Source organism: Chiloscyllium plagiosum, unplaced genomic scaffold (assembly GCF_037043375.1).
Source record: "Chiloscyllium plagiosum isolate Xiang-an unplaced genomic scaffold, Cpla_swu_hap1 HiC_scaffold_19, whole genome shotgun sequence".
Taxonomy (NCBI): domain Eukaryota; kingdom Metazoa; phylum Chordata; class Chondrichthyes; order Orectolobiformes; family Hemiscylliidae; genus Chiloscyllium; species Chiloscyllium plagiosum.
In genome coordinates, this window is record NW_028270157.1 from 34,986,438 (window position 1) to 35,013,333 (window position 26,896).

Consider the following 26,896-nt stretch of genomic DNA (forward strand, 5'->3'; position numbering starts at 1 on the left):
CATGGATTCGACAGGATCAGAACCATTTCCTCATAGGTTGGTCAGGGGCTGAATGTCTGGCATGACAGCACTAGTTTTGGTTCTTTCTGTCCTCATATGGGCATTTTCTTCTACACTGAAAGAAAGAAGGGGATTAGTGAGATTTAAGAGACAGGCACTGCTGTTCTGGTGCAGTTGGAAGGAAGGTGTCCCAGGTGAGAGAACAGGCAGCTCAGCAGACATGCAGTGTTAGTAGCATGGTGGGGTGGGGTCACATGGTTGAGACCCAATGAGGGAAGATGTTACATGCATTTGTGAGAGCGCACAGTATGAGCTTTGTTGAGAGCTGGGTGCAGCAGGCCAGATAGAGTGAGTGTTGGGTAACATGTCGGTGCCACTTACTCTGGCAGCGTGGCAAAAGTCATTGACCTTCTTCTGCGAATCCTGCTGGGCATTCATCCAAATAGTTGAAAACGTATGGACCTGAGTGGAAATGTCAGACCAGGCTAGCAGGACCTGGTGTCGTGATCTCCAGTGCTAGTCCTAGTGGCTGTGAATGGCCCTGCCTGCCTTTCTGTGACCACCAAGATGACCAAGTACTAGGAGACCGAGTGAGCAACCCTGAGATGGAGTCTGGTTCAGGCAGTGATCCAAGTGTCTATCACTTTGCACAAAGTTTCCTTGTAGAAGTGTTGCAATGAGAGGTACTGGTATGTTCCAAAGTGCTGCATTACAGTACAGAAGTGTACTGTAAGTGGAATGGACATGTACTGTAAGGAAGCAGAAAGTCTGGCATGTGCCGGATGCCAGTATCTGTGGACGTGAGGTGTAAGTGCCCAAACCCTAAAAGTAATGCGGGACACCCATTCGCTCCTCTCTTCCATGATTAGGGCAAATGTCATGAACTCTGCAGGGTGACCCCAGACTGACAGATATGCCACAGTGTTTTAAAGATAGAAGGGTGCTGTTCCATTCTAGGATATCGGGGGCAGTGGCAAGTTCTGTTGGCTACATTCAGTGATAGAATCAGGCTAGCGTCAGACAAGGCAGTTACATGAGGATGTGATAGGTCACACATTTCTGTGTCACTTAGTATGTTTGTCTGTTCATTGGTCAATGTGGCCTGTGAAACAGTACAAGGCTCTTCTGACATGTTTTGGGTTACTAGTCTGAGCTATTGATTTGCTGCTGCTAAGGTAAGTGGCTTTAGCTTCATGAGCATTGTTCTGGCACAGAGCTTCCATTTTGCCTTCTAAGGTTTCATTTCTGCTAGACATCTGGTATAAATTGATATAAGTCTACAAAGTTCATAATGTCGCAGGAAACACCAGTGTCTATACGGCATCTGATTTTTATTTGATGATCTCATTCTGCTGAGTTCATCACAACAGTTACCCTTAACCATCTTTCACCTTTATATTTGACTTTGCATTAATTAGATCAATCAAAACTTAATCCAACATTTCTGCGGTAACCATGCATGATTTGTCAGAATCATCATTTGACATTTCTGTAACAATTAGGTAAAAACAATGACTGCAGATGCTGGAAACCAGATTCTGGATTAGTGGTGCTGGAAGAGCACAGCAGTTCAGGCAGCATCCAAGGAGCTTCGAAATTGACGTTTTGGGTAAAAGCCCTTCATTGTCCATATCAACTTTATAGACTTTATAGCTTTTTCCTAGCTAAAGAGTGAAACATGGTTTAATTGTTTTTTGTAGTTAAAACACTGTTTACCCCATACTGGGCATGTTTTCTTTCAGTTTTTTTTGCTGACCTCTGCGATATTTACCGTTTGTCCTTCGGCCTTCAGCTTTTGGCTGATCCTTCTGTGGATAAATGTTGCTTTTCTCGACAATGTAGAAATTGAAAGCTTTCTGCTGATTTTCAGCATAGTGGACAGGACTGGGCTGTTTCTCCAAACTGTGGGCAAACTCACTTGTTTTCCTACATATTAGCTGTACCTGTTAATCGATAAGCTTGGAGCTTCTGCATCAGTCGATAACTTCTTTGAGTCAGATTCTTCCCTCTCAGTAGCTGTGGATCATAGTATGATCTCTTATGTCGAAGATACTTCTGTTTTTGATTAGATCAACTTTCAGCTGCCTGAATTCACAGTATTCTGCAAGCTGTGTTAATGCATTCATGTATCTGTCAATAAGCTCTTTTACACCTTGAAGTCACATTTTGAACAGATATCATTCATACATTACATTCAACGTAGTTTCAAATTGCATCTTCAAGGTGTATAATATTTCTGCAGCCTTTTTTTTTCTGTTCTTTGGTCAGATTAAGGATGGAATACAATTTGCAAAAATCTCTCCCAATCAGTGTAAAAAGTGATGCTACTTATTTGATCAGGTTTTTAATTAACCCTATAGCAATCTCATAGTGTTACGAGTGAAATAACTACTATTCCATATCATGTTTCATTTTGACCTGTGCTAGGAGAGGAATATTTTCAGCCATTGTGTTAGTTCACGTGTTTCACTTGTTTCATTGTTTCTTTTTTGTTGCTTCCTGTGGCTTTTAGTACCTCTTTTAGTAGCCATGCATCCATATAGCTTTTAAAAACTCAATACCAGCTCCAGTCTGAAATCATGTTATGTGATCACAGAATGGCAGTCCAGTGTGTAATATTTGCTTATTGAACTAGCTGTGAGATGAATGCCAATATTGAGTGTGCCTCATGACATGAGTATGATAAGCCATGAAGGACATTTGTACATGTTTATATCATTCCAAAAAGATACCACACTGATTTACCACAATTTCATAGGTTCCCTAGATTTCTGAGAGTACAGTAGAGTCGCAGAGTCAGAGAGATATACAGCAAGAAACAGACAATTCAGTCCAACTCTTCCATGCCGACCAGATATCCGAACCTAATGTAGTCCCATTTTCCAGCATTTGACCCATATCCCTCTGAAACCTTCCTATTCATATACCCATCCAGATGCCTTTTAAATGCTGTTATTCTACCAGCCTCCACCACTTGGTCTGGCAGCTCATTCAATACATGCATTCAATATCTGCGTGAAAACGTTGCGTCATGAGGTCCCTTTTATATCTTTCCCCTCTCACCCTAAACCAATGCCTTCAGTTCTGGACTCCCCCACTCCAGGGAAAAGTCCTTGGCTATTTACTCTATCCGTACCCCTCATTATTTTATAAATCTCTGTAAGGTCACCCCCCAGCCTGTGACGTGCCAGGGAAAATAGCCCCAATCATTTCAGCCTCTTCTTATAGCTCAAGTCCTCCAACCCTGGCAACATCTTTGTCAATCTTTTCTGAACTATTTCAAGTTTCACAACATCCTTCCAATATGAAGGAGACCAAAATTGCACATGGTATTCCAAAAGTGGCCTAACCAATGTCCTGTGTAGCTGCAACATGACCTCCCTTCTCCAAAACTCAATACTCTGACCAATAATGGAAAGCATACCAAATGCTTTCTTCACTGTCCTATGTATCTGTGAATCTACTTTCAAGGAACTATAAACCTGCATTCCAAACTCTCTTTGTTCACTAACACTCCCTAGGATCTTATCATTAAGTGTATAAGTCCTGCTCTGATTTGCTTTTCCAAAATGCAGCATCTCACATTTTTCTAAATTAAACTCCATTTGCCACTCCTCAGCCCATTGGCCCATCTGATCAAGATCTCGTTGTACTTTGAGGTAACCTTCTTCACTGTCCACTACACCTCCAATTTTGGTGTCATCTGCAAACTTACTAACTATAACTCCTATGTTCACACCCAAATCATTTATACAAATGACAAAAAGCAGTGGACCCAGCACTGATCCTTATGATATTCCACTGGTTACAGGCCTCCAGTCTGAAAAGCAACCCTCCATCACCACCTTCTATCCTCTATCTTCAACCCTATTCTGTATCCAAATGGCAAGTCATCCTTGTATTCCATGAGATCTAACCTTGCTAACCAGAATCCCACAGGGAACCTTGTCGAAAGCCTTACTGAAGTCCACATAGATCACATCCATCACTCTGCCCTCATTAATCCTCTTTGTTACTTCTTCAAAAAACTCATTCGTGAGACATGATTTCCCCACGCACAAAGCCATGCTGACTATCCCTGATCAGTCGTTGCCTTTGCAAATACATGGATTCCCTCGGGATTCCCTCCAATAACTTGCCCACCACTGATGTTCAGCTCACCGGTTTATAGTTCCCTGGCTTTTCCTTACCATCATTCTTAAACAGTGGCACTATGTAAGCCAACCTCCATTCTTCTGACACCTCACCTGTGAATATCGATGATATAAATATGTCAGCAAGGGGCCCAACAATCATTTCCCTAGCTTCCCACAGAGTTCTAGGGTACACCTGATCTGGACCTGGGGATTTATCCACTGTTATGCAGTTCAAGACGTCCAGCACCTCCTCCTCTGTAATATGGACATTTTTCAAGATGTTACCGTCTATTTCCTTATATTCTATATCTTCCATGTCCTTCTTCACAGTAAACACTGATGCAAAATACTAATTTAGTATCTCCCCCATCTCCTGCAGCTCCACACATGGGCTGCCTTGCTGATCTTTGAGGGACCCTATTCTCTCCCTCGTTACCCTTTTGTCCTTAATGTATTTATAAAATCCCTTTGGATTCTTCTTAACCCAATTTGCCAAAGCTATCTCATGTCCCCTTTTTGCCCTCCTGATTCCCCTCTTAAGTCTAGTTCTTTATACTCTTCTAATGATTTTCACGATCTCTCCAGTCTATATCTGACCTACGCTTCCTTCCTTTTCTTAACCAAAACCTCAATTTCTCTAGTCATCAGCATTCCCTATACCTACCAGCCTCTCCTCTTACCCTAACAGGAAGATACTGTCTCTGGATTCGTTATCTCATTTCTGATAGCTTCCCATTTCCCTTTACTTGTGAACATCTGCCCCCAATCAGCTCTTGAAAGTTCTTGCCTCAACATTTGCCTTCCTCTAATTTAGAACTTCAATCTTTAGATCCAGTCTATCCTTTACCATCCTTTACTAGTAGAATTAATGTCGCTGGCCCCAGAGTGCTCCCCCATTGACACCTCAGTCACCTGCCCTGTCTTATTTCCGAAGAGTAGGTCACGTTTTGCACCTGCTCTAGTCGGCACATCCACAAACTGAATCAGAAAAGTTTCTTGTACACACTTAACAAATTCCTCTCCATCGAAATCCTTAACACTATGGCAGTCCCAGTCTATGTTTGGAAAGTTAAAATCCCCTACCATAACCACCCTATTATTCTTATAGATAACTGAAAACTCCTTACAAATTTATTTCTCAATTTCCCGCTGACAATTAGAGGGTCTATAATACAATCCCAATAAGGTGATCATACCTTTCTTATTTCTCAGTTCCACCCAAATAACTTGCCTGGATGTAGAAAGAATCCCTACATTGTGGAAACAGGCCCTTCTACCCAACAGGTCCATACAGACAACCCAAAACCCATTTCCCTACATTTACCCTTAACTAACACATGCCTGAACACTACGGGCAATTTAGCATGGCCAATTCACCTGACCTGCACATCTTTGGACTGTGGGAGGAAACCGGAGGACCTGGAGGAAACCCATGCAGACACACGGAGAATGTGCAAGCTCCACACAGACAGTTGCCTGAGGCTGGAATTGAACTCAGGAACCTGGCACTGTGAGGCAGCAGTGCTAACCACTGAGCCATCATGCTACCCAAACTTATAGAATCCTATAGCATGGAAGCAGGCCATTTGGCTCATTGAGTCCACACCAACACTCAGAGCATCCCACCCATGCCCATACCCTGTATTTTCCATGAGTAATCCACCTAAACTGCACAGCTTTGGACTGTGGGAGGAAACCAGAGCACCTGGAGGAAATCCACATAGACATGGAGAGAGTATGCAAACTCCACACAGACTGTTGCCTAAGGCTGGAATCGGACCTGAGTCCCTGGTGTTGTGAGGCGGCAGTGCTATCCACTGATCCTCCCAGGAATATCCTCCCTAAGTACAGCAGTAATGCTATCCCTTGTCAAAAACACCACTCCCCCTCCTCTCTTGACCCTCCCCCCCCCCCGCCCCCCGCTTTCTAGCTTCCTGTAACATTTGTATCCTAGAACATTAAGCTGCCAGTCCTGCCCATCCCTGAGCCACATTTCTGTAATTGCTATGATATCCCAGTCCCATGTTCCTAACCATGCCCTGAGTTCATCTGCCTTCCCTGTTAGGCCTCTTGCATTGAAGTAAATGCAGTTTCATTTATCAGTACTACCTTGTTTTCTATTTTGTACCTGCTTACCCCGACTGTTTGACTCGTTTCTCTTTCCAGCATACCAGTCTCAGATTGATCTTTTTCCTCACTACCTCCCTGGGTCCCACACTACCCTTCCCCCCACCTTAGTAGTTTAAATCCTCCCAAGCCACTCTAGCAACTCTCCCTGCCAGTATACATTAAGAATTTCATATATATATAACTATTAGTGCCCTTGTGCATAATGCTAATTCCTCTCTCAACCAGATACTCCAAGAAAAGGAAGAAACAATTGAATATTGTTCACTAGGATATCAGGTGCCATTTTTAACAGCCATGAACAGAAGTGGAGCACTGACATATGACACCAAAAAGATAGCATCTTCAAGCAATGCTTTAGATTAGGCTTAACCAACAGATAGACATGAGTGGTCCTTTGTGGCCCTAAACCATTACTCAAAAGGAGGTTAGTGTGGCTGTAAAATTTTACAAGGAGCTCTCATCTAATTAGAGACCAGTTCTTTGCCACATTTGCTTTTAGTGGGTTCATTAGTGAACTCAACAGCAACAAATGTGGGAGAGAAATAGCCTATGATTGGACAAGAAGCGAGTAGTACAATGTTTTAATGGATTAATTTAACCCAAGGGAAGATTGTGGATGATAGTTGAGGTGCAAGGGGCAGGGATTGTGAATCCGATGTACTTTCGGGGGGTCCAAGAAATCAGCGGAATGAGGGGGGGTGGCAGGGTGTCATGGTCAGGGGGTGAGATAGGAGAAGTCTGTAAGTAATTGGAGATTGGATGTGTGGGTGAGTGACTGTGCAGGTAAGGGGTTGAGTCAGTGATGGAGGGAGGGGTGAATGGATGATTTTGCGTGGGTAGATGAGTGAGTGTGACTGGAGGAATGATGTGTGAGTGTCTGGGCACTAGAAATACACAATTGACTTGAGGTGAGTGGGTAATTGAGTGACTAAGTGCAGTGTGGTTTAGTGAGAATTGATGAAGGCTTTGGAGTGTGGGGTAAGTGATTGAGTGATTTAGATTAGATTACATTACATTAGATTTAGATTACATTACAGTGTGGAAACAGGCCCTTCGGCCCAACAAGTCCACACCGACCCGCCGAAGCGCAACCCACCCATACCCTTACATTTACCCCTATACCTAACACTACGGGCAATTTAGCGTGGCCAATTCACCTGACCTGCACATCTTTGGACTGTGGGAGGAAACCGGAGCACCCGGAGGAAACCCACGCAGACACGGGGAGAACGTGCAAACTCCACACAGTCAGTCGCCTGAGGCGGGAATTGAACCCGGGTCTCTGGCGCTGCGAGGCAGCAGTGCTAACCACTGTGCCACCGTGCCGCCCACTGCCACCGTGCCGCCCACGGAGTGACTGAGGGATGCTGGGTGCTGAGGTGATTGAGTGATTAAATGCAGGGCTGGGTGGGTCTGAGTGTGTAAGTTACCAGTGAGTGAACAACTGAGGGGCAGCTAGTGGGTGAATGACCAGGAGGCTGTGTGAGTAAGTGAGTGAGTGAATGAGTAGGACAGAAGTGGACCCAACTCCCTGACTCCAACAGAGTATCCACTCCCTTCCCTTGTGATCAGGACTTGGGACCTCGTCTTTTTTTCTGTCTAGCTCTTCCACTTAACTGAAAAGAACACTGAAATTAGATAACACTCATGTCTGGCAGTTTTAATGGTCATTTTTAACATTTTCAAGTCTTTATTTCAACAGAAAAGTAACATACACCAAATTCTGACAACTACACGAACTCTAAAAAGACCATTCACTCACATTGCAAAAAGCAGAACTATACCCATAAAGCTCAAGATAGTACTACAATTATCAACAGGTTAATGGTTTTCATTGCATTACAGAAGTCATTCTTCATGAAAATGATTGGTTTAGTAATATGCTACAGACTTCACTGCTGCTACCTGTTCCAATCACAATTGTACCTGATTGAAATTCTGGCTGAGATTTGTAAGTCCTACTTTGTGTTCCACTATTCTTTCCTGATACAGAACAACCTCGATTATCCAAACGTCAATTATCTGAATTTCAGATTATACGATAAAGATCTCCCAAGGTCTATTAAAAAAAAATCCGTTATTCAAACAATCAGTTATCCAAACAAAATACTCCCCACTCGTCCTGTTCGGATAATCGAGGCTGTTCGGTACACAGTCAACTGAGGAAAAACTTCATGAGGTTTTTTCTAAATTTGATGAAGGTGAGGCGGACACTTTGTTTATCCCTTTTGAATGCTTAGCATGGCAGTCAAAATGGTTGGTCCAACAATGGTTCATAGATCTCATCTATGTTTGTAAAACAGTGCTGCTAGAGAGAGAGAAATAATGAAAAATAACTTACCTATGGGAAAGAATTGGAAAAGCCTGTTTTAAATACTTGTACGGATCTGGCTCGGCCATCCACCATCTTCAGCAGTTACTGATGTGCAGTGAGATTTTCAACTCCCTCCATTGTTCACAACCAGATCTCCATCTGTCCAACACTGATCTGTTCCCAGTTGGCACTTCAAACCTGGTATCCTCACGTGTTTTTGGTGACATTTTGAGGAAATGGCATATGTCACATTTCTGCTATAACCCATTACCCCACCCACTTCCTGTCACCTTCATGTTGGTCCTTTGATTGACCCTCTTAACATCACTTTGAGCTTTTCTACCACAACCCTTCAACACCATCACCCCCTACCCCATTACTCTGAACCATGTCACACCCTAATTATACTTGAGCAGACCCCAACATCATGTCCCTCTGATTCCAGAGGTTCCCTACCCTATACTTAGAGTTCTTGTTAGATACAATGTCCCATCTAACAAGACCCCAATTATCCCAGCCTCAGACATGATTTGCCTCCCTACTAAATTGAACTCCCACTTGTGACTGTGAAAATTCCCACTACCATCCATTAACCAGAGTTACGGAAATGATTGAACCATCACAAACTCCATATCCCTCCCACCCCACTCCACACCCACCCCCCACCTCTCCACTTTATGCTCCACACTTTTGTTACCTTGATTGACTATCCCTGCTACAAAGCCACCCCTGGACCCCACTGTTCCTCCCCCACCTTCCAATAACAATGTGGATGCCAGACTCTTCCACTTAATTCCTCCATGCTTGTGTCCTAAGCCTTTGTCCTCCCTTAGACCTTGCCTTCATACTTGGCATCACCTGTCACTCACCTTTGTCTCCAAACCAGCCTTTCTCCTCTGCCCCTCCTTTACACTACAGAGTTCATAGAAAATCATTGACATCAGACAAAATTGTACAAGACTCATTCTTATGTGCCACCTGTAAATGCCACAAAATTCCAGTGTGCCATTCACTTAATCATGAAGGTAGGGCTTGATTATTGCAATTATTGAAAATAAAACAAGTTTTGATGCCATGCAGCTGTGTGGCTTTTTATTAGCTAGCACCTATGGGATTTGGAGTGTGCTGGTTGATCAAACATTCCAATTGATCAAAAGATACACATCAATGTAAAAACACACACTAAGTCATAGAAATGGAATGCAAGGGGTATGCACGTAACTGTTATACTTTATTTACAGCATAACTGACTGAAATAATAATGCAACTTTGCCTGAAATAAAACTTACCGGCAGAGAGCCTTCCATTCACACTCTCAGCTGATTACTCAGACATCACGGTAGATCGTGATCATACAGTAAACGTCTGGTATTTCAGGTATATAATTTTTGCCAGTTTATAAAGTGGGCTAGTTTGTAAATTGACGGTTTTCACAAGTCAGAATTTACCATTGGACAGTGTGAGGCCTGGCTTATATTTGTTGCATTGCCTGTTTATTCACCTACCAACAAGAGACCAAAATTTCAACTTCTGCTCAATCTGCCCAGCACCTTTTTTGCTCTTACAGACCCTGGAAAACCTCATCTTATGTCTTTTTGTTCCTTCACTATTCTAATAGTAAAAGGACGCTTACAACTAAGAGTGACTAAAAGAAAGCAAAGAAAATCATGGGACTATGATAACAATAAAATCGAAGAGATTGTTCAAAACTAGTCAGAATTCCAAGGCTGAGGAATTCAACTTATTCACGAAGCAAGTTGAAAGTTTCAGGGTTGCAGGTTACACAGCCTGAGGCCTATGCTATAAATAGCTTTCAGCTTCATTTAAACCATGCTGACAAACTGTAAGAGCCAGGTGGCTACACGAGTGCTACTGGAAAAAGCAGGAAATCACTCAGCAGGTCCGGCATTGGATGTGGATGCAGGAGTATTGAAGCCTCAAGTATAAAAGGAATGGGACAGTGTAGGTCTAGAGACATTCTCTTCAAGATAATGCATCTCAGATAGCAGTCCTTCTGTGAATTTAAGAGATACCTTTATCTCTTTGAGCAAGAATTTTGATTTGGGAAGAAAAGACTTGCTTTTATAAAACACTCTTCATGCCCACCAGATGTAGCCAATAAAGTATTTTTTAAATGTGATCACAGTTGCAGTGCAGAAAACACTGCAGCTAATTTGCGCTCAATAAACTCCCACAAACATCAATGTGATCATGATTGGTTAATCTGTTTTTTTTTGCGATGTTCATTGTAGGATAAAAATTAGCCAAGGCAGCACGGATAACAAGCTGCTCTTCTTCAAAATACTGCCATGGGATCTCTTACATCCACTGAAGCAGCGAGATGGAGTCTCAGTTTAAATTCGCATCCATAAGGCGGCACCTACCACAGAGCAATACTCCATCAGTACAGCACAGGAAAGTCAGCCTTGACTTCTTGTATTCAAGCCCTGAGTAGAATTTCAATCCGGATCCGTGAGATTTAAAGACACAAGTGCGACCAAATGAGCCACGGCTGACACAAAAGGCAAATTTTATCTCTTTATTTTTATGACTGAGGAAGATGAACTCATTTAACAAAATTGCACCACAAATAATTTCATTGTAAAAGAAAGTCACAAAATCAAGGCCATCGCATTATCAATGATGAATCAACCAGCAACTCAATCGTGGTCAGGATGGTGATCCAGAAAAAAGCTCATAATGATTTTATTACTAATTTGAAGGCAGTCTCATTCTTGTTGGAAGTACAGCGTTCCTTCTGCAGCTCATTACTGCAAATCATTTGAATGCCGGAATACAATGTCACCTGCTCTGTAATCTGATTACTTTATGGTGGAATTAGAATGTATATTTAATGTATAAGGGTTTTAATCTTGGTGAAAATAATTTTAAGGAACTATGATAGGCTGCTCATATGTCTGCCAGACATGTCAGTAACATGCTAATGAATGACAGTTGATTTATGTATCTGAATTCTTTTATTTATAAAAATAGCAAGTGGTCTGATTTTTTATATTAATAATACAAGTGAATCCACTTTGATTAGACTTCTGTGAAGAGCTGTGCATATACAGCATTACAATTAAATCTTATGATGTAGAATGGGAATGACATGCTAATGAAGCAAGCCACTGAGCCTGAACCAAGAATGTCCAACATCATTACTGGATATCTTAGATGAAGAGTAATTATATGAGGAACACTGAAATGGCATTAAAAATACTCAGTAAATGATTTAACCTGGTTCTTCATACTAATATCTGATTTTACCAGGTAGCTGAATGGGAAGTTTTTCTTTAAAAAGTTGTGAAAAATGCTTCTCAATGTTACTGGGTTTGAGGAGGAGATAGACTTATGTTTCTTAATTAAATTTTGTGCATCAAAATTCAGCTGTGGTATGTAATTGAAATCTCTTTTTAATAAATTCAGATGAATTGGCAATTACGCTGTGATCCGATTTCCATTAAATTTATTGAAATTGATAGTGGAGATCCTTGAAAAAATGTATTCTTGTCACTGGCATTAACATGATGAATTTGGACTAAGTGATTTTGTCAGATAATACCACATATTCCTTGTTTATTTATGAGAATTCCATTTAAGGAAGTTCATTGGAAGTAGATTTTGATACACATTCAGAGCAGCAGTCATAAATTGTGAAACTAAATGACAATGACAGGGCCAACATTCTTCACTTTGAATTTTAGCAAAAAAAGTTGACACGTACTGTTGGGAGTATGCAGAAATGGACTGCTTTGAGAATTCATAGACTTCCAAAAAGAGTTTTAAAAATATGTCTCACAGAGGGAAATAACTGTATGGTCACTTGTTCAGGTTGGTAATGATGAACTTGTACGGAGATTCACAACTGCAGTGGCTATTTCATTTTCTGTCCGATGTAGAGTTAGTGAACTTAATTAAAGGGAAGATTTGAAAGTTTCATCTTAATGTTTGAAAAGAAAGTAATTGGGACGTGCAGCATTTTGTCCAAGGCTGTGATGTAGCAGTTATTGCACTCTCTGAAGCTCTAGTTTTCCAAAATATCCTAATCAGTCCCATCCTCACTGATCTCCATTGGTATTGTACTGCAAAAGAAAACTTACCTTAGTTTTTCATTCTTTTTTGTCACCTTGCTCGATTTTTTTTATTTCCCATTTTACATCCTTAGGTGCTGACACTGACCTTCTGTGCATTTCCATTTCCCTTGCTTCACAAATAAACTTAGAGATTTCAGCAGCCTTATTCCTAGGTCGAGAAAACCCTTCCCAAATGTCCTGCCACTACTCCTGCTTCAATTTTAGCGATCCATTCAAACCCCATCTTTACAATCAAGCTTTCAATTTCACTTTCAATATTATTCCTACATGAGGCAACCTCCCTTCACCTTCCCACCTCCGTCATGAGAAACCTTGATCAACTTTTAATATTATGTACATACAGCTATTATTTAGAAATAGAAAGGGCTATTCTTTGACGTATTTTTTTCATCAAACAATTTATTGCCAGTCCCTAGCTGCACTTTAGAAGCTGGTGGGGAATCACATGCTTGGAATGCTGCAGTCCATGGTACATCCATATTGATGTTAAGGAGTGGATCCTAGGATTTTGATCTGGCGATAGTACAACAACACTGTGAAGAAAGTTCCTCAATGAAAGATTAAGTGAAGGAGGTTCATCTTGTAGATGGAGAAAGTGAGGTCTGCAGACGCTGGAGATCAAAGCTGAAACTTTATTGCTGGAACAGCACAGCAGGTCAGGCAGCATCTAGGGAACAGAAGATTCGACATTCGGGCATGTGCCCGAAACGTCGAATCTTCTGTTCCCTAGATGCTGCCTGACCTGCTGTGCTGTTCCAGCAATAAAGTTTCATCTTGTAGATGGTCCAAACTGTTTCTACTGTGTATCAGGAGGAAGTGAGGGCAGAAACTTGCACGTAACTCAAATGACATGGGCTATGGTGAGATGGATAGTAGAATTGGGCAAGACGGTCATCTCAAAATCAAGATAATCTTACCACAATTCCACCCCTTTGGTCTAGCAACTCAGCAAGAATCTTGCTAGAGAGTGGCAAGTTCCCAATTGATGCCCTTCGTTGTTTGTTCAAAGTCTTGCCTAGATTGCTGCAATTTTACCAATTGCACTATACCATCTAGCTGTCAAGAAAAATTGACTTGGAAATCAGAGAGGGTACCTGGCAGGTTCAGCTCTTCCCTTGCTCCAAACAATCTCCATATCATCCACAGCCTAATTTGCAAGGCAGGTTGCAACCCACATGCACCCTTTCACCACAGACGCTGGCACCTGACATTCAAGCTGCCATTGCCACCGTGTTAGCATGGCATTGCATCCTGCAAACCTACACCTGCTGCTGTTGCTCATTCCTAAACACGTCCGTGAGGATTCTTGTTCCCGAGTCCTCAGGCTCATCTCCTGCTGCAGGTTGAATACTCCTCCGAATGCCAGTCGCATGGGGCATTTCTCCTTCACCCATCTGCTCAAGTGCAGGTGTGAGATCCTCAGCAGCTGCCCATCCCATGTTCCTTCCTCCATAGAACCTACCAATGATTTAATGCCATTGCTGCCGGAGGGTCCAATGGGCAGCCTTCCTGCTGATTCCTCCAGGCCTGTATGCCTCTTCCTCTCAGGTTGAGGAAGTCACCTCCGGAGGAGATGGCAGTCCCTCAGCTGATGTGCTCAGCACACTAGCTGCAGCTTTAAGACAAGACAGAAAGTATTGCAGCCACTGGTTACAAGCTGTGCCTGATACACCATGACAACTGCCTGGCGAATAACTACATCATACCTGCACACCTGTCGAACCAGTCCTGATCCTCTCCGGCCAGATTGAGGGTCCTCTCCTCGTGCAGAGTGATGTCTTGAAGTTTGGGCACTACCTCACCATGCATCTTTGCTCAGCTTATTATGGGATATCGCCTCCAGTAATTGTATAAATGGGGCGAATGCATCATTCCTGAAGAAGGGCCTGTGCCCGAAACGTCGAATCTCCTGTTCCCTGGATGCTGCCTGACCTGCTGTGCTGTTCCAGCAATAAAGTTTCAACTTTGATCTCCAGCATCTGCAGACCTCACTTTCTCCGCGAATGCATCAGACTCAACTAGTTGGCAGAGCTCTTATATGTAAGGGAAATGTATTAAGGTGTTCCAAGGGAGTGAGGGGACATTGCAGAGGGGATGCAAGTGTAGGAGGTGTGGGGGAAGAGGAATGAGGAAAGCAAGTGAGGAAAGCTGCTGCATGCAACAGAGTGGGTGTCAGAGCTGAGGCCTTATGGGAGTTATAGAGATAAAGTAGAGATAAAGCAAATGTGAAGCAGCAGACAGCAGCGTACGCACCTATCCTGGCAGAAGGTCATTGATCTTATTTCAGCACAGCCTGCTGCACAGTCCTCCAAACCATGGTAAATGCAATGACCCAAGTCTCAAGATGTAGACATTGTGCCTGTTCTTCAGGAAAAGGATGGACCTGCTGTTCAATTCAGTACCCCAGCAACCAGAGCCTCTAGGTCCCTGTCAGATAATCTCGGTGCCCACTTGCCCTGGTCAGCCACATCTGTCCAGTCACCCGTCACAAGCAGGACAGATGACAGTGATGTTCCGTGTGCACTGCGGGTTCTTAAAGATGATGCAGCCCAAGGGATGCTGGTCTTAGAGTGGATGTGTGGCGAGTTCTTCAGGAAGGGCACATGGCAAGATGCGACAGCAATACAATGTGACATTTGCCATTGGGCCTGCAATGCCAATTAAAGCAATAAGTATGGTAAGATCCAGCAAAAAAACTCACTCAGCCTCATAGGAAGTTTCAACACAACCCAAACTTCACTACAAAAATGCAAGATTCCACCCAGTTTGCTGTGGTTGGGATACCAGTTAAGCAGGCTGCTTTTTCCTGGAGTCCTAGAGTCATAGAGCTGTACAGCATCGAAATAGGTCCTTCAGTCCAACTCGTCAATGTTGACCAGATATTCTAAATTAATCTAGTCCCATTTGTCAGCATTTAACCCTTATCCCTCTAAATCATTTGTTTCATATACCCATCCAGATGCCTTTTAAATTTTGTAATTGTACCAGCTTCCAAAGCTTCCCCTAGTAGCTCATTCCATACATACACCACGCACTGTGTTAAAAAGTTGCTCCTTTATCCCTTTTAAATTTTAATTTTTCCTCCCTCACCTTGGACATATGCCTCTAGTTTTGGACACCCCGACCATGGGAAAAGACCTTTACAATTCAGCCTATCCATGCCCTTCTTGGTTTTGTGTCCTGGATGCTGTCAAGATTCTTGCATTTTATTGGAGCTGCACACATCCAGGAAAATTACTTCTGCATTTTTTGGATGATGAACAGTCATTGTGGAATCAGGAGGTGAGTTACTCACCTCTAAGATGCTGTTGTTGTCACAGTGTTTATATGGCTGGGCCAGATCAGTTTCTGGTCAATGGTAACTCACAGGGCAACAGTAATGTGGAATTCGGTGAAAATATAATCATTGAATGTCAAGGGAGACGGTTAGACTCTCTTGTAGGAGACAGTCATTGTCTAGCAAATGTGGCCTGAATGTTACTAGACACTTATCAGTTTGAGCCTGAGTGTTGTCCAGAATATGTTGCATATGGTTAAAAATCACACAACACCAGGTTATAGTCCAACAGGTTTATTTGGAAGCACTAGCTTTCAAAGCGCTGCTCCTTCATCAGGTGGTTGTGAAGTATAAGATCGTAGGCTACAGAATTTATAACAAAAGTTTACAGTGTGATGTAACTGAAATTTCACATTGGATTGTTTGTTAGGTCTCTCCTCTTTTAGAATGGGCACGTTGGTTTCAGTTCTTTCATATGTAAATTCCAGAACTTTCTTAATGCTGCATTCTCAAGTGAACTTTAACAATAGGTGCCATGTTGGCCCAGATAATACATTGAATGTGTGAGGTGCCCTGTGTGAGACTGTCTGTGCCCCAATGTTCAGACTGAATCTAATCTTAAAAAGGGATTTACAGAATCTTACATGGATTCATGCAGTTTTTGAGCAAAATAAAATGTAATTCTGCAAGTATAAATTCACCCCACAAACTTATATGTGCAGGAGAGTATGAGTGTCTGTAAGAGAGTGTGTTTATGTGCATGTGTGTGAGTATGAGTGTAAAGAGGTATTCGTGTCTGTAAGAGGGTGTTTGTATGAGCGTATCAGAGAGAGATGGTGTCTGAGAGAGGGTCTGTGTGAGTGTGTGTGTGTGTGTGTGTGTGTATAGTGCAGTGGGGTCACCTGTAGTGTGACATGAACTCAAGGTCCCGGTTAAGGCCATCCCCATGGGTACCAAATGTGGCTATCAGCCTCTGTTGCCTGTCCCGAAGCCCACCTTGGAGAATGGTCACCCAAAGATCCAAGGTTGAACGTGTGAAACTTGTAAGGGTTCAGAAAAGATATACAACGATGTTGCCAGGGTTTGACGATTTGAGCTATAGGGAGAGGTTGAAGAGGCTAGGACCCTGTTTTCCCTGGACTGTCGGAGACTGAGGGGTGACCTTATAGAGGTTTATAAAATCATGAGGGGCGTGGATAGGATAAATAGACAAAGTCTTTTCCCTGGGGTGGGGGAGTCCAGAAGTAGAGGGCATAGTTTTAGTGTGAGAGGGGAAAGATATAAAAGAGACCTGAGGGGCAATTTTTTCATGCAGAGGGTGGTACATGTATCAAATCAGCTGCCAGAGGAAATGGTGGAGGCTAGTACAATTGCAACATTTAAAAGGCATGTGGATGGGTATATGAATAGGAAGGGTTTAGAGGCATATGGGCTGGGTGCGGGCAAGTGGGACTAGATTGGTTTGGGATATCTGGTCGGCATGGACGAGTTGGACCGAAGGGTTTGTTTCCGTGATGTAAATCTCTATGACTCTATGACATAGGTATGGAAGGGGAAAGAGATTAGAAGGTGAACCAGGAATGCAAAGACTCTAGTAACCAATTCAGGCATGATTAATTATTTGCATTTATTCATTATGAAGGAAGGATATTTCCCTTTGGAAGTCAACACAATCTAACTGTCTGCCATTTCAGGGATTCAGAAAACCATGTAGCACATGAAATCTAGAAACTCAGCAATACAGTTTCCTGGATGACAAGTGGACTACAAGACTCCATGGAACACAACTATTTGGCCCTCAAAGACAAACAAATTGAACATGATTTCAATCATATTTCTGCTGCTACACTGTGCAACTTTTGTGAATCTCCTGTTATGTTCAGTAGAGCTGTTGGTATTAAGTTCACTTATTGCATGGCAGTATGCTTGACACTTCTTTCTGAGATTTGGGGACCTTCCTTGTCAATGCCTCACGAAAATCTTTCTTGTTTTTCTCCATAATAATTAAAATCATGAATGTATGAAAAGCATTGTTGATGATCTACATTCACAAATATGCTCTTCAATAATTTTGCTTAGGAATTCTACATTATGCTCATTTAATAAATAAACGACAATGGCTTAGACAACCCCTAGTGGGGCACTGTAACAAATAGAAATTCTAGATACTATAGTGAGATTAGTGACCTTTTGACCTCAATTGTTGGACTAACTGGCTCGTAAGCTTTTCAAGAGATACCATCCTCATGACCTGTCCTACCTGCCAATCTTCCTTCCCATCTATCCGCTCCACCCTCCTCTCCGACCTATCACCTTCATCCCCACCTCCATCCACCTATTGTATTCTTGGCTACCTTCTCCCCAGCCCAAACCCCTTCCATTTATCTCTCCACCCTGGAGGCTCCCTGCCTCATTCCTGATGAAGAGCTTTTGCCCGAAACGTCGATTTTCCTGCTCCTCGGATTCTGCCTGACCTGCTGTGCTTTTCCAGCACCACTCTAATCTTGACTCTGGCTGTCATACCAGCCTATTGGAATAAGCCTACTCCTCACCCTACCAGCCTGATTCATAATGCTACCCTGAGGTTAAATATTTCTCCACTTCTTTTGGTAGAACAAGAAAATGTAACTATTTTTAGTGAAATGCCTTTCCATGCAAAATATACTCAAGGATTTAATTGGAACAATGCCGAATTCAAACTTTCCTGATCTTCACCTAAAGATTGCCTATCCACAAATTATAATCTTATGCCAAAATAAGACCATCATAATGTGGAAAGCACTGAGTCCAGGATCTGTAGTGAACTGCCTGAGAATATGATAGAGGTAGATTCCATCGTGGCTTTCAAAAGAGAATTGGATAATAATCTGAAGAGAATAAAGGCAGGGCAGTGGGACCGGATGAGTTGCTCTTGCAGAAAGCAGGCACAGATGTGATTTTGCTGTCTATGGATGAACCGCACTGGCTCGTTACAATGATGGGGAGTTATCATTGAGGTTGTTCTTGAATTCCTCAGGGAATATTTTGCAATAAATTGTAACTGGTTCATCGAGATCTACTGCTGCTAAAGCTCATTCATCCAGCCAGAATGTTTGGGCCTATTAGATGGCATTTGCAGTACATGTAACATTGTCAAGAGTCAGTTGTATAAGCTATCCCTCAGCATGCTGATTTGTTTTTTGCATCAGGGCAGAATTTTGGACAGCAATGAGGATTCTCAGTCCTTCCATATAGCATATGGAAATTGGGTGAGAAAGTCTCTTTAACAGCCTTTCCTCTCAGGAGTAAAATAAGATGTAACATAAAGCTGGATGTATTGATTTACAAGGATTTCTTGTGTGAATTCCCTTGAAATTCCCTGTGTGCCCATCATTTAAGTTAGTATTGGCCCTCTCACATAGGTATCGATGATGGGGATGGGGGTCAAGGTGCAGTGGTATGGCACAGACACACACTGGGTCTCTGTGACACTGCCTTCTTAATGTCAAATAGACACCAGAATTTCCAACAGCATTAGGAGATCAGGATTGGAATGTACTTGGTAGGATTTAACCCTTCCATAATTGCCAAAATTACGGCAATCTGATTCTCCAGGCCCCCATGTTTAAAGTTAATTCAAGCAGTAACATGTATAATGCATAGAGAAGGCTATCAGAAGATGGTGCACCTTACGCTAGCCCAATTCCATAGCAGGAAGAAACAAAGACAAAGGCCATCTACTTTTAGAAAAATACAATTTAGCTGCTTGGATAGCGCATTTCATTTTGATTTGGCCTATTTTCTTCAAATTATGGTACAATTTTTACAGCTATAATGACCTCAGTAATATTAGGCACGTTGAAACAAAAGAGCTTTATAAAGGACTTTTTGCCACTTTGAATCACTCTCTCTGTTCTCGGAAATATTTTTCATGCAGGCTACACAATTTCTTTCATATTCTCTGCATTGCTTTGTAGATGTCAAACCTAATTACTAATTCATCTTGTTTCAGTGAACTGGACATAACAAAACCACTTCACATTGCAGCATGCCTGCCAGAAGCCATAATTTTCACCTATGCCATAAAAAATCTCCAGATCCCAAATAATTTATATTTAATACATATATGACTCTGAAAATGTTTATTTCATATCACAAATTCACTTTTACTATCACTGTGCAACAGAAACAAGTTTCAAAGGTGTTGCCATTGACCTGTTATATTTCAGCAATTGTTTGCTTTGGAGAATTCTTCTGTGAATAACAATAATATTTGGTGTAATGTGTTTCCTTCAAAACAAAGAAAAGAAGACGGACTAATAAATCTATTTTCTAAAAGGAGATGGTTGCCACTAAATGAAGACTAAAGGGGTTACATGTTTTAATGAACAACCTACCTTCAGTTAAAAATGACAAACTTTAAAATACCGGTATACAATACTTCATCCAAAATCCTTTGGGGGCCAGTTGCTTTTCAGATTTTGAAAATTTTCAGATTTCAGAATAAATGACATTTTCACAGTGAACTAGAAAAAAATCTTACCGAGCAGCAGACCCATGTGCGACTACTACGAGCGCTGAGACAAAGTTGATGCCTGCCAGTGCTGGGCCACGTTGCCACGTCACATCTAAGTGACATGGGTCAAGTGGGTGTGGAGTTGGGCCACCTGTTTGCACACCAGACAACTGTGTTATACAGAAAAAAACTTCACAAGGAAAATTTCAGATTTCAGAGCTTTTCTGATTTCAGGATTTTGGATAAAAGATTGTGTTTCTGTACCACAATCAGCACTTTGTTTCTAGATCGCATATTTAGCACTGAACCTTGGTACGTTTTCTAAGAAGAATTTCTATAAAAAAATTGACATCTCAACATGGCTCCTGCTCTCTGCCCATGATAGGTATTGAGTGAGTTAGCATGGAGGGCGTAAGACCATTGGATGTTGAGTGGATTGGCATAATCTGTCATGGATTAGTATTACGTTGGAATGGTGGCTATAAAGGTCCATGACTGAGGGATGGGTTAGCATGGATGGGCATGAGGTGAGCTAGAGGTCCTAAAATGTGAGTAAGTAATTGGGGCAAAGTGATAGAGTGCTAAGATGAACCTGACTCTATTCTGTAGCCACCCATTCACCAATCTACGCAAGATCTCACCATTCAGGGGAGTTTATCTCAAGGCAGTAGGTAGGCCAGGAAATTTCCTGACGTGCTATTAATTTGGGAGGGATAATGTGGGACAATATTTTAAATATCTCTAATCCAGAAATTCTGTTACCTAGGAACTGGGATTGAGCCAGAAATTTGCCAATAATTTGAAATTTCTCATGGAGTCAAAATCATGTAGTTGGCAGTCTATTTAATCTAAGTAGGTGACAGAGTTTCTATCAAATCACCAAGACTTCATACAACTTGTCTACTGTTACAAAATCCTTAGTGTCACAGAAATTATATTTATGATGAGTTATTATACCATTTGTTTTAAAAGGACAAAATAACAGAAATATTTCCAAATGCTGATAACTGCTGTTTATATTGATATTGATAGACTACTCAGTTATCAAGGGATTACAATTTATCTTAATAGACAGAAAAGCTTATTATCTACATATAAAGGCTATTTAGTCTGCACTTAGTGATATCATGTGTCCATCTTTGTTTTCCTCTCAAATTAATATATCACCTTGCTTATAAGTGTTATGATACACTCGGTGGCAATCACATTTTGAAGTGGGACATGAACACATACTTTCTGATCCATTTGTTCAGCTATACAAAAGTTATATTTTTAATTAAACTGTTAGGTAATACTATATATACAATTGGGGTAGATAGGACTTGAACCCAGATTGTCTGGCCAAGATGTTTGGATACTAACACTGTGTCACAAACCTTTATGTTTCATTGAATCTCTTTATGTTTTACTTTTTTAAAAAAATCAGCATATTCAGATATGTGTAAAGAATGCATCTTTTTACTTTTCTTTGGCATTGAGGATCAAAATGGGAAAAGGGTATTGCATTAAGCTAAGGAAACTATGGAATGAGATGTTGCAGTTTTAAAATGAGTTACTGGAACTCTTGCGAGTTGAATGCACACCATTGCTTTTTTCAAGCAATGAGGGAGAATTGCTGGACCCATGCCACCCATTTGGGGTAGTTTTGCCCCAAGACAAAACTGGTTGACAGGTTTTCAAACCAGGTTGGATGGCTCAGAAGTTTTCAACATGACAAAAAATCTGATTGGCTCCTGGGCAGGTGGACAGCCTTTGTGTAAACAAAATATGGGCAGAAAATGTACAGACTTTTACAAAGGCAACGTCTCTCTCTTCACAGAGAAGTAACTAAAAAAATCGGAAGAGAGCTAGCTATTCCCAGTAACAGTTTCACCTCTGAGCTACAGACTCCACCACTGACTGAGAAGCAAAACAATTAGTGTACCAACTGCCCTGTTTCTGCAGTAAAGAACTAAAAGAACTAGGAAAGGAAAAGAAAGAATCAGAGATCAGAAGCAAAAGGACACCTCATTGAGTGTTGTGGATTGGTATTATTGAACAGTGTAACGCTAATATTTTTTTCTCCACCCATAACATTTATGTTTTTCACTTGTCTGTGTCTCTCAACATGTGTGCATGTGTAGGGTGTTTAGGAAGGGGCAGAGTTTAAGTTAGAATGTTATAAGTTTATCATTCATATTTGTTTCCATCATAAAGACTGACTTATTTGTAGTAAGTAGCAGTTTCGTGTTAAGTATAGAAACCTAGTCAGATGCTGCCTGACCTGTTGTGCTTTTCCAGCACCACTCTAATCTAAACAGTGTTTACTATTACCCTGAGTTCATCAGACAGGAAAATTTGGAATTTTGAGTAAGCCATTAACTTTACAATAATCTTGGCAAAAGTGGGGCTTGAGTATCAACCCATTTTTCCAAATGGGTTATGACATATGACACACTTCCATGACAGGTAATACGTGAACACAGAACTTCTGGCTCAGAAATAGCAACACTACAACTGTACTACTTGACCTGAATTTTATTGCCTATTGATATAAATTAGTATTCCAATGAGCAAAATCTAATTTCTCACACTTCAAATTTTTTCAACAAGTCATCAATTTAAGTCCAAAGATGCATAAAGAAATAACAATCAGTTTTTGATGAATTAGTTATGGGGCAGCTCTTACTTCCCCATGCTTCTACATGATTAGCTTGCTACATCATACTGATCTAGCATGCATGTACTTTTATACTCCTATGCATCAACTGAGCTATGTGTATGATCATATATGTGGAAAAATAATCTGTACTCTGGATAATCTCAAGTGATGAGAAGTAACGTAGTCTACAAAAACTTTTGCGATAGGAAGCAAATGAATCCCAGTCTGAAGAATATACGATCAGACACTATCATGCTCGGTTAGTCAACATGCTTTCCAACTGCATAAATTCTACATGGTATCCCTGAACAAACACCAAGTAAATATGTTCCATATGTCACCTTTCAGTACAATGTGATTATGAAAAACGAGCTGAACAGCTATAACTATAAATTCGAAAAGATGTTGACAGCATGATTAGTTTTAATGCTTTTAATATGGGAGAAGAAGGGTTCAAAATATATTTATATAACAAAACCATTTAGTAGCAACACTCATATACAGAATGACCATGTATTGATATGCCTACAGAAGAAATGACTGCAGGATTAGAAATATATGTAAAATAATGTCTGATTTTATGTTAGTTCTACTTTTATTATATTGAACTCATTAGCCAGACTGTATGACTTTGGTGACCTGGGTATATCATTATAAATGCAAAGCACATTTGAACTTCAGCACAAATAGTAGCAACAATATAAATTTAAGCACTCCCAGTATAGATTTTAGCAAGCATGAGCATAATACATTGTGCTGAGGAAGAGAGATATGCTGTCAAAACTTTTCATCTTGCACTCATCAAGAAAGATGCAAGAGCTGGAAATTTCAGAAGGAGCTACAGTGTATGAGAAAAGCATGCTAATTGCTTGACAAGTCAACTCCAATTTCTGAAGCTGTCGCCATAGGTATGCACCAGGGAAATATTGAACCCTACACTTTGTTTAATGGAAAAAAAAGCAATATCTGGACATGCAAGTCACAATGCAAGCCTGATTGATAATATTAAATTGGTTATTAGTATCATTCTGAGCAAACTCAGTATTGTTCAGCAACTGCCTTCCAGTTGCAGAATCGCATCTCATGTTAGATATCACATCCTGAGTTTCATAGCACAGGCTGGTTGAGTACTGTGCGAAAGTGAGGACTGCAGATGCTTGTGAATAGAGTCGAGAGTGTGGTGCTGGAAAAGCGCAGCAGGTCAGGCAGCATCCGAGGAGCAGGAGAATCGACGTTTCAGGCAAAAACCCTTCATCAGGGCACTTCACACATTCAATGCATTACCTAGGCCAACATGACACCAATTGTTAAAATTCACTTGAGAATGTAACTTTAAAAAAGTTCTGTGATTTACATGTGAAAGAACTAAACCAACATGTTCATTCTAAAAGGTGAGAGACTTAACAAACAATCCAGGTCTTTTTCAATATATAATTTCAGTTACATCACACTGTAAACATTTACTATAAATTCTATGTCTTACGATCTTATACTCCACAACCACCTGATGAAGGAGCAGCACTCCGAAAACTAGTGCTTCCAAATAAACCTGTTGGACTATAATCTGCTGTTATGTAATTTTTAACTTAGTGCTTTGACAGGTCAATATCCCTGATCCTTGTTAAAATTATTGCTCAAATACCTTGAAAAATATGCTATGATAATACACTAAAAAATTTGAAGATTTAGGTTAATTTCCTTGATTCATTATAAGTGCGACATAGAAATATTGTGACTTTCCAAACCACCATTACAAGGAGTGTCAGCAATGAAGTCTTACGCATGTAACAACTTCATTCCAAGTATATAAATACCTTCATCCCCATAGCTTCGATTTGTTCTTCTCAGAATTCAGAGAAGGGAGAACCACTGAAGTTTTAATAGAGAGAAGAAAACCATTCAACTCAGCACATCAATGGTAATCACCAAAGAGCTACCAGACTTGAAACTTGAAATGATTTTTTCTAATAACTCTCTTGTACAGCACACTAATTTTTTTTTTATTCTTCATCCATGGGTATCAAAGACTTGGCCAGCATTTATTGTCCATCCCTGATTGTTCTCAAGAAGATGGTGGTGAACTGTTTTCTTGAACTGTTGCAGTCATTAAGATGTAGAAGAACCTGCAACACCTGCAACCTGTAGTATTGTTAAGAGAGTATGTTGGATGCTTTTAACCCAGCAACAGTGAATGAACAGCAACATAATTCCATTTATACTAGAGGGCCTTCTAAAACTTCATATGGACAACTTTCACTGAACTCCCTTTATTTATCCCTTCTAAGTCTCTTCAATTTATCCAACAGGCTGCCATAGATTAATTGATGTATTTCTAAATGCTTACTAATTTTATTCTGAATTATCATTCTAAACGTCTGCCTACAACTCACATCAGGTTTACTGCTAATGGTCTACTGTTGCTCACTTTATTCTTCTCTCAATTTTTGAACAAAGTGTTGTATCAAATGTTCTATAAAAGTGTGATGCAATAATCTCCACTCGACTGGATGTGTGGAATTCCAACAACATCCAAGAAGCTTGACACCATCCAGGACAAATTATCCTGCTTAATTGGCAGCGTCAATGTCATTAATGCCAACTTGGCCTGACCCTAATCCCATACCTTTTGCTGATGATCAGGATCTTTGACCCAGTCTATCTTTCTTTAATTCTGATTTTAATCAAGGTGGCAATGAAGAATTGGCTTTTTGGCATTTTTTATTGGTCATTTTTATGAATCATTAATGTATTTAAATTACCAATTTATTACTTTGGATTTTTATTTTATTGAAGTTCATGTTCACAGTTATGCCAAATCTTGTTTATCAGAGATTTACTCTGCAGCTCCCCTGAGTGGGAGAAATATTCCCTCCCATCCCCAAATGGTTTTGGTAACCCTGATTTACTTCATTGCAGCAGCTCCTCGAGGTTTCTCCAACAGCATCTTCCAAACCTGTAGATTCTATCACTGGAATACCATGGGCAACAGATACATGGCAACACCACCACATCCAAATTCCACTCCAAGCCGCACAATCCTGACTTAGAACTATATCGCCACTCATTCACTGTCACTGGGTCAAAATCTTGGACTCCCCTTGTAACAGCATTGGATTGGACATAGACACCAAAATCTGCAATGTTTCATGAATCCAATTCGTCACCAACTTCTGAATTAGGGATGGACAATAAATGTTGGCTTAGCGAGCGATATCTGATCCCCAAACCAATAAAGATAAAATATGCATTTTCATGATGGTTGACAAAACTGTATTTTAAACTTTTGCAACATATTAGCATAGAGAGAGGACTAGTTGGAAAACCTATTATGGATCAGACCAGACGGGCTCAAAGTATATTGAGAAGATAATCTGGACCCTAACTTTTTCTTATTTTAAAGTTAAGTGCCAGGCGTTGCATTCCAGATGGAATTTGATTGGTTGGACCACCAGATTTGAAGAAAAGCACACTTTACTCGAACACAATCGTTAAAATATAACAAAATAAAGAAGAAATTGAAATAACTTCACTCTACAGAAAAATAGATTATTTAACTATCAACAGTAACTGTTCCAATATAGTATTTGCCAAAACCACATCCTTGACAAAGGCAAATTCAGAAAAACAAATGGTCTCGCATACAATTCCAGGAGCAGGAGGAAAAAACATCAAGAGAAAATTCTGAGAGAGAGAGTAGAAGGGGAAATGTACTGCAGCTTCCACCCAGCTTCAAGACCCAGCAACAACTGCTATAACTGAAAAACTAAAACTAAAAGCCTTGGTTCTCAGGGAACTTTCCTCTCCCA